At 55.7% G+C, this 7,588-nt stretch overlaps 1 protein-coding gene across 1 annotated transcript in view; it reads right to left on the bottom strand.

Annotated features, from left to right (window-relative positions):
* Nucleotides 1–7,588, bottom strand: part of DSCAML1 (Down syndrome cell adhesion molecule like 1) — a 108,758-nt gene that overhangs the window by 98,752 nt on the left and 2,418 nt on the right.

The following is a 7,588-nucleotide window of genomic DNA, read 5'->3' as shown; positions in this document are numbered from 1 at the left end:
AAGCAGGGCAGACCCCTGCCCTGCTCCCCTTCCGCTGCCTCCAAACGCTGCGGCAGCCGTCACCCCCGGGAGAGGAGCGGGAAAACTGGGTTCAGTGGTGGTCCCCTCTCCCAGAGGGAGGGGAAGCCCAGTCCCACCCTGCCCTACGCCCGAGCCTGGCGCCGGGCATCCCTGCACCACACAAGGGACAGCTGAGACACGCAGGGTTCAAGGGCACAGTGCGGGGCCGCGCTTGCAGCCCCGCGGATGCCCAGGAGCACCCCGAGCGCAGCGGACAACCACTTCCCTTCTCCAAAATGAAGGAAGGGACCTCTTCACCCAACTCCTCCAGTCTCTCCTTCCCACTCTCCAGGACCACGAGCTCCCCCTTCTCAACCAAAGCGAGGAAGATCGAATAAGCGGATCACTACCGTGCTGCCGGTTCAAAACGAGTCACGGGGGACCCTCCGTGACCTCGATTTCTTAACTTGGGGAGGCGGGGACAGGAGCAGGGGGGAGAAGGGAAGCCTCGCCTCAGCTCCGAGGGCGAGCGCGCCGCAGCTACTCGCGCAAGGAAGGGCTGGTTGAGTGTCGCCGGCTACAGCCACCCGCATCTCCCCGCAAAGCCTCCTCCAGCGCCTGGCGGCGGTGAGCACCTGCCGGCGGTGAGCACCTGCCTGTCCTGGCGCGGTGCTGTGCCACCAGCCCGCTCCACGCCATCCTCAACCAGGTCAAGATGGGAAACCCCACACCACCTCAGCCCTTCCCAGAGCAGAGTCCTCTCCCTTCTTCTCCCAGCTGGACATACAACCTCGTGCCTCTTTCAGCATCATGACATGAGAGGTGAGAGCACCTGGATCTCGCTCTCTGTGTACTCTGCGCTGAAGCATCACCTAAACCCACAAAGTTTCCTCCTTTGCCTGCTCAGAGCCCTCCTGTTCCAGGTCAGGGGCACGGCGCTGCCAGAGCTGCCCAGCAAAGCCATCCGTGTAAGGGATTAGCTGACTAGCAAGGTCCAGCACCGCCACCACACGAGACAACAGATTTATAGGTCAAGAAAGCAACTCCATATCTCCACACACACCAGTTCCCTGCGTCCACGCACAGGTAGAAGTAGACAACACCATTTATTTTTTCCTCCCTCGCTGACAAGGGCCAGAAGAACGATGGACCGGCGGAGCTCCAGCCCAGGCTCCCGCGCAGCAGCCAGGCTCTGCAGAGCTGCGGGGCCACCGCACGGCCCTGCGGATGTCATTTTGTGACATCTCCAGGCTGGTTTGTCGTCATGAATCAGCATTTCCCTTCATCAGAACAGCACGGTGCTTCTCCCAAATACATGACAGAGAAAAATGCACATTTGCAGGCAGAGGAAGGAAAACAAAGCATGCGCGAGCGGCAGTGTGCTATTTGCGGTAACGCCTGTCGCCCGAGCAAAGCAGAAGATGGCTGGAGCCAGGGCAGGCGGCGTGCAAGGCGCACGGCAAGAGCCACCCTTCGCCTGGCCGCCCAGGGACACCCCGCTGTGCTCAGCACCCCATCATCCACCTCCCTCTGCCCCAGGCTCCGTCCCGCATCTCCACCCCAGATCCCAGAGCGCGGCTTGAGAAGGCATCGGAGAGCATCCGTGGCCCAACAGGGCAACGGCTTCTTCGCAGGCGGCGCCCAGGGAGGTTCAGAGGTGGGTGGGTGAGGGGCTGGGGTTGAAGAGTGGAAAAATACCTCATAAACAGAGAAATTCAGATTACCCGTAAAGCTTTTTCAGGTCAAAGGGGGAAACGGATTTTTAATAGAAAATGGAAGTTATGGGATTGGCAATAGTTATGTGACAGACGCATAGAGTTAAATCCATATAATCTCCTTTACCATTTAGCATTGAGCACCATTCTAATTCCACGTTTCATAAAACTGTCTCCAAATCACTGAGAGAGATTAAAAATTTAGAAATAGCACTGCAATATTTTTAAACCCGAAATCACTGCTCACATCTGGTCAGATGTGCTGACCCTAACCTAAATATCGAGGGCATTAATTCCCATGAACCTGAAAAGAGGAGGCTAGAGGAGCCGCAACGGAATAGTTTCTGCTGGGGAAAACGCAGCGAGGCAGGCGCGCAGCACAGCCCCGGACCAGCCCGCCGGCAGCTGGGAGCTGCACAAAGCCCAGCGCGGGGCCGGACACTGCCTGCCTTGCTCTGAAAGGCAGGTACTTTAACTTATCAGAGTGCAATCTTCTTCAATTGTAGTAAATTACAACCTAGAGGTATTGAAATATTAATATCTCTAGCCGAGCTGGGAGAAGCAAGTCATTTTGCCATCATGCCTTCGGAATATTTACTAGTCTCCATCGCTGGACTTTCCAAACTCCACCACCTTCAGCGGCTCAGCCAGCCCCGGCACTGCAGAGCGCTGTGCTGCACAGAAAGCACTCGTTTGCTCTAACGAGGGGCTACGGCAGAGCGGCCCTAAGCTGAGCCCGGGATCCGTCACCAAGCTGTGTATTTCTGGAGGAGGCAGCCGAGATGGAGGCGCGAGTCCTGCACGAGGAGCCAGCCTCCACCTGCGTAAGCACAGAAACACCGTCACCTCCCAGGCGAGAGCCCGGCACCGCATCCGCTCCTCCAAGCCTCACGGGGAAGAGCCCGTCCTTTTCTATGAAGTGGATTTGGGACTGGTCTCAGATAATGAGCAGCTTCATTCCAGCGCTATTAGAGGGCCGTTTCTCCTGAGCTAAGCAGCTGCTTCTGCCCGCGATGGACAACATCATCTGTGTCAGCAAACTACTTGCTCAGGACCCCACAGCCAGTCCTGCACCCACCCAAACCCAGCAATTTCCTCCAGGCTGAGCGAGGTCTTTTCCACATCAGCAACTGGGTGGGGATCCCACCGAGATGGGAAAAGGCTAAACAAGTTGTGTTTCAGGGGGTGTTCATGCAATCTCCTGGGCATGGGCAATCCAGCCTGGGCTGGACACCGTTCCTCAAGGGGTGGCAAAGGTCTGTGACCGCCTGAGTACTTCTTTACAAAAGAGTGGCCGCTGGAGGCGTGACTATTTGCTGCGATTAAGAGTGTCGCCGGCATTCAAAAGGAGGTTTTGCAGCACCTCAGAAAGGGCAGGCGCTAGACGCGAGTTCACGTCACCCACTGGCAGCACCCTTCCCAAGACCTCCCTCTGGGGCTCGGTGGTCTGACCGCCCAGTGCCCACCCCAAGGCCAGGCCAGATGCTGCCGGGGCACCACCCCGGCAGAAAGCCCACCCGCAGGCCAGCACAGGGACTGTGGGAGCCACCGGGGCTTCTCCAGCCACCAGCTGTAACCGGCTGCAGGGATGCTGTGAAGAACAGCAGGCTAATCACCACCTCCTTGCTCATTTATTATCCTCATTAAGGGTGTTTGACACCTGCCCTGTTCAAGGAGAAAGTGAACCGAAGCTTGGCACGCATTGCGGGGTGGGAATTACAGGTAGGTGGCAAGTCCTAATCTTTCCTCTCTACTGCCTTAAGATACAACAGTAATTCCATCGCACACTGCCTGCAAATACGTAACGCTGGAGCAGTCCTTGGCCTTCCCTGGAATGAGCTTCCTTCGAGCCCTCATCTTCAGGAGGCTTTTAACAGCCTTTCTCCTAATGAAGGGAGTGACCTTGGGGCTGATGGAGCGAGAAGTGGCATCTCTGAGCATCGTGGAAGGGGCGGGGAGAGAAGCGGCTCAGACGAGGTGAGAAACAGGAGGCTGGTACCCCTTCAAGCAGAGCCCGAGGGATGCACGCACCCTGCCAGGAGCGCAGGGCAGCCACGCGGGGTGCCACCCCACCACGGTGGCTTTCCAGCCCAAAGGGTTAAAGCCGTAGCTCCGCTCTCCCCCACGCTGTGCCCCTCGGGGACCAGTCTCAGGGGGGTGGAAATAGTGCCACGAAATGCCGAGCATGGCCTGGGGCGTACAGCTGGTGCCCAGTACCGTGGCAGCGATGGCAAGGACCTGCCACAGCACCACCCCTGCCCCGGCGTTGCGTTTCGGCCGCCGCCGGAGTCCCACCCTTGTGGCACAGCCCCTCTGGCCTGAGCACCGTGGTCATTGCTGGCATGGAGCCACCTTCATTGCAAATCCAAGAGGGAGCGAAGGAGAACGCTGCCTCTGGTCCTCGGAGGGTAAGGGCACCGCTCACGCACGCTTGGAGTGCAAGCTGCCTGCTCCTTAATGCATCTGCATGGAAATTAAGGCCTGAACCACCTCCAGCTATTACGACAGCACCCAGGCTGAGGCTGTAACCCTTGCCTGAAAAAAAAAAAAAAAAAAGCTCGCCCCACTGACGTGCCTGGCCCCTGGACCTCCCACATCAGCTTGCTGGAGGTACCAGCCTCACCAGCCCATCCACGCAAGGGGCTGACCCGGAGCTGGACATCCCCCAGCTCTGCACCACCTCCTGAGCTCCCCGAGTTCCCCGAGCTCCCCCCAGGGGCAGGGAACGGCCCGGGGACCGCAGGCAATGGCCTCTCCCTCCCCTTCCACAGCTACGCTGAACACAAAGCCTGAGGAGCTGCAGCCGAGTCCCGGGGGGACATCTGGTGACCTAACCACCCCGGGGTGACAGCAAGGTGCCCCCAGGGAGGCCGGGGTTGAGCCGAGCAGGTACGAGGGGCGAGTGAGGGGACGCACCGGAGGCCACACGCGCTGCTGGGCTTTCTCCGGAGCCAGCGGTGTGTGCCGGCCGCACGCCACAGCCCGCACACCGGCTCTACGAGGCAGAGATGGGGATTTCCACCATGCGGCCGACGGGTATGAAAAATGAGGGGAACGGCTCAACTGAGCAAGCCCTGAAACCTCGCTCACCTCCTCCTTCTCCCCTCCGAGTTGCGCCTGCTCCCTTCTCTCATGGAGAGGAGCCGACACAGCCCTTTCCAAGAGGCAGCAGCTGGGGCAGGCGGCAAGCGTTAGCGAGAGTCGGGAAATGGATTTCCTAAATATTTGGTACAGCTCTGCTGGCAGATGATGGCGGCAATACGCAGATTGTATGTGGTGGGGTTTCTTTCTTACGGATCTACAAGCAGGGAAAGGGTAACTCACAAAACAGTGATTATGTAAAAATATGCAGCTGGCTACAATCTAGCTTTCAAAGACAACACTCCGCACCCAAACCCGCCGCTGCATGAGCCTCCCAGTACCGCACACCCCGTAAGGACTGCAACCACCGAACACCTTCCGCCTCCGTGCCCTCCTAGGAAGTCGCACTTATGACCAGCCCGCTTATTTGGGTGCCAGATGACTTCCTATTACCCAAGGCACAGCCCAGAACCCGCGTGCTGCCATGTCAGAAGAACCCCTGCCACAAAGAGAGCCTTCCAGTTTTATTCTCATGCTCGGCTCCGTCAGCTGCTTCGAAGGAGGACAGAGCGCCCCCCATCCCTCCGCCTCAGGACCATCTGGGCAGAGAGCAGAGCACTGTAGCAGAACGGCACCCCATGCCACGGCTGCCCAAAGCTAAGCCGACAGCTCCCGAGCGGCCCCGGTCTGCGGGAAGGGCTGCTCGATCGCACATCCCTGGCACCCGCGTCCTCCAGAGAGCGAACGCACCGGGGAATATTGGGGTCGCCTAGAGCGATCGTCTCCTCCAGAAGCAGGAGCAGCCCTAAGCCCGCGCCAGGCGCAGGTGAGGGCTCCGGGCAAGTCGCCATCGTGGCTTCTCGCGCTGGGAAATGATGGCAAGCCGCAGGATAAACAAACATGGGGCACGGCGAGGAGTTCAGCACTGCAGGCTTCTCCTCCGTGCATTTAATGAGGTTTCCATGTTTCATTTCAGAGACAAACGAGCGCTGTGCCACACTGGGGGGCCGAGATGGGGAGAGATTAAAAAACGCAAGCTGCATAGTTCACTGCACCCAATACAGGAACATAATGTAAATATAATGCCAATATAAATCAGGCGGCAGAGGGATCGGGCAAGAACACGCAGGGAGATGCTTTCCCGGCTCCGAGCCTCTCAATTTTGACCAGTACGCTCTTCATCACACCGCTCGCCTCCCCTCCTCCTCTGCCTGGCTGCTCTCGCTCGTGCTGCCAGACCATCTTTCTGCTCAACTCCCTGTTTGTTTGCGTGCCAACCACCTATTTTTGTTTATTTTATAAGCAGGGGAGAAATAAGCAGCTACAGCCCAGCGAGGGATTTCTAAACTTCAGTGGTCTCCCGGATCAAATGTTTATTTGCTTTCGCTTTCTACTTGAGCTCTTGTTCTACAGCGGGAACACGTTAAAAGGATGTGCCTCGATGCCCAGAAATATTAAGTATCTGAAAGGTTTATCATGCATTAAGCAATTCAATTTTTTTATCCTATTATTATAATGAAACTTCCATTGTATTGCTGTCCTCTCTCTGGAACCGTTTTGCTTTAACACTTTGCATCACCAGGACTGTTCAACACTGAAGATACATTTTATTTCTTAAAAAAGGCAAAATGAGGCCACGAGGAGTTGTGCTAATGGAGGCTTTTAATTTGCTCTTCTCAGAAGAAAGAGCTCTGTGGGAAGAGATCTCTTTTCCAAGAAGCTGGGGCCGAAAACATGCAAAAGCGATAAACCCAGCACAACTCTGAATTATTTTGACTATTGGGGAGGAAGAAACTGTAGCATCCTTGATGGTTATTTGTCTTTGGGTTGTTGGTTTTTTTTTTTTCCTTTTAGCTCAGCAAAAAATGCAAATGTAAGCAAAGCAGACGCTGGCTCATTCAGCCTAAACACAATAGCGATTTTGGGTAAAGCTCCCAAACGCAGCTTTACTCCGGCTCGAATAAAGCAGCTATTCCATAATTAATAATTGATGGGATAATTGATCGCCACCACACAACCGGACAGGACGCCCTATTAAACCTTGGTAAATATTTTTCATTGGAATAACATTTGGATAAACGGGTAATGTAACAGGCAGCAAGAGAAGTCTCCTGGAGAGAGGCAGCTCCGTCCCCTTTCTTTCACTTTCCTCATTTCCAAAAATTCCCCCTTGCCATTCTCAAATGTCAAAAAAGATAATTAGGGCAAATGTCATTTTACATCCTCCGAGTAGACAATTTCCCGGAAGGTGGGTGCTTCCATCACAGCACCTGCAGGTTGGGTCATGTGCAAAGAGGCAATTTTTTTTTTTTTTCCAGAAACATAATTACAAATTCCCGCAGATTCGCAAATGGGCAATTCCTTTACATAACATCGATTGATCGTCGTACCAAACGTGCTGCGATTTAACTACCCGCGATATGTGCGGCTCCTCGCCTTTCTTTTTTAATTGCATCCACAGCAGAGACTCGGGTCAGAGTATTACCTCTCCAGATTTGGACAGCATTCACTTAATCTCCAACTTTAAATTAAGCTCTAATCTTTAAGTGTGCGTCTCCTTGACACACTTGTTTCACGACTGTCGTCCCCCCCCAAATCTGATTTATATCACGCCGCTGGGTTACACTTCATACGGCATTCCAAGAGGGAAGGGACGGGGTTGTCACAGCACGGCTGGATTTCGTCTGTTTGACGGGATGAGAGGGCAGACGAGCGCTCCAAGTACCCGCGGGAAGAGGGACGCGGCGCCGGGCTCGCCCGTCCGCCCCGCCGGGGGGATGCTGCGGCCGCCC

Source organism: Charadrius vociferus, unplaced genomic scaffold (assembly GCF_000708025.1).
Source record: "Charadrius vociferus isolate BGI_N301 unplaced genomic scaffold, ASM70802v2 scaffold241, whole genome shotgun sequence".
NCBI classification, from domain to species: domain Eukaryota; kingdom Metazoa; phylum Chordata; class Aves; order Charadriiformes; family Charadriidae; genus Charadrius; species Charadrius vociferus.
Note: the sequence above shows the minus strand (reverse complement) of the source record. Positions and strands in the feature narration are given on the sequence as shown.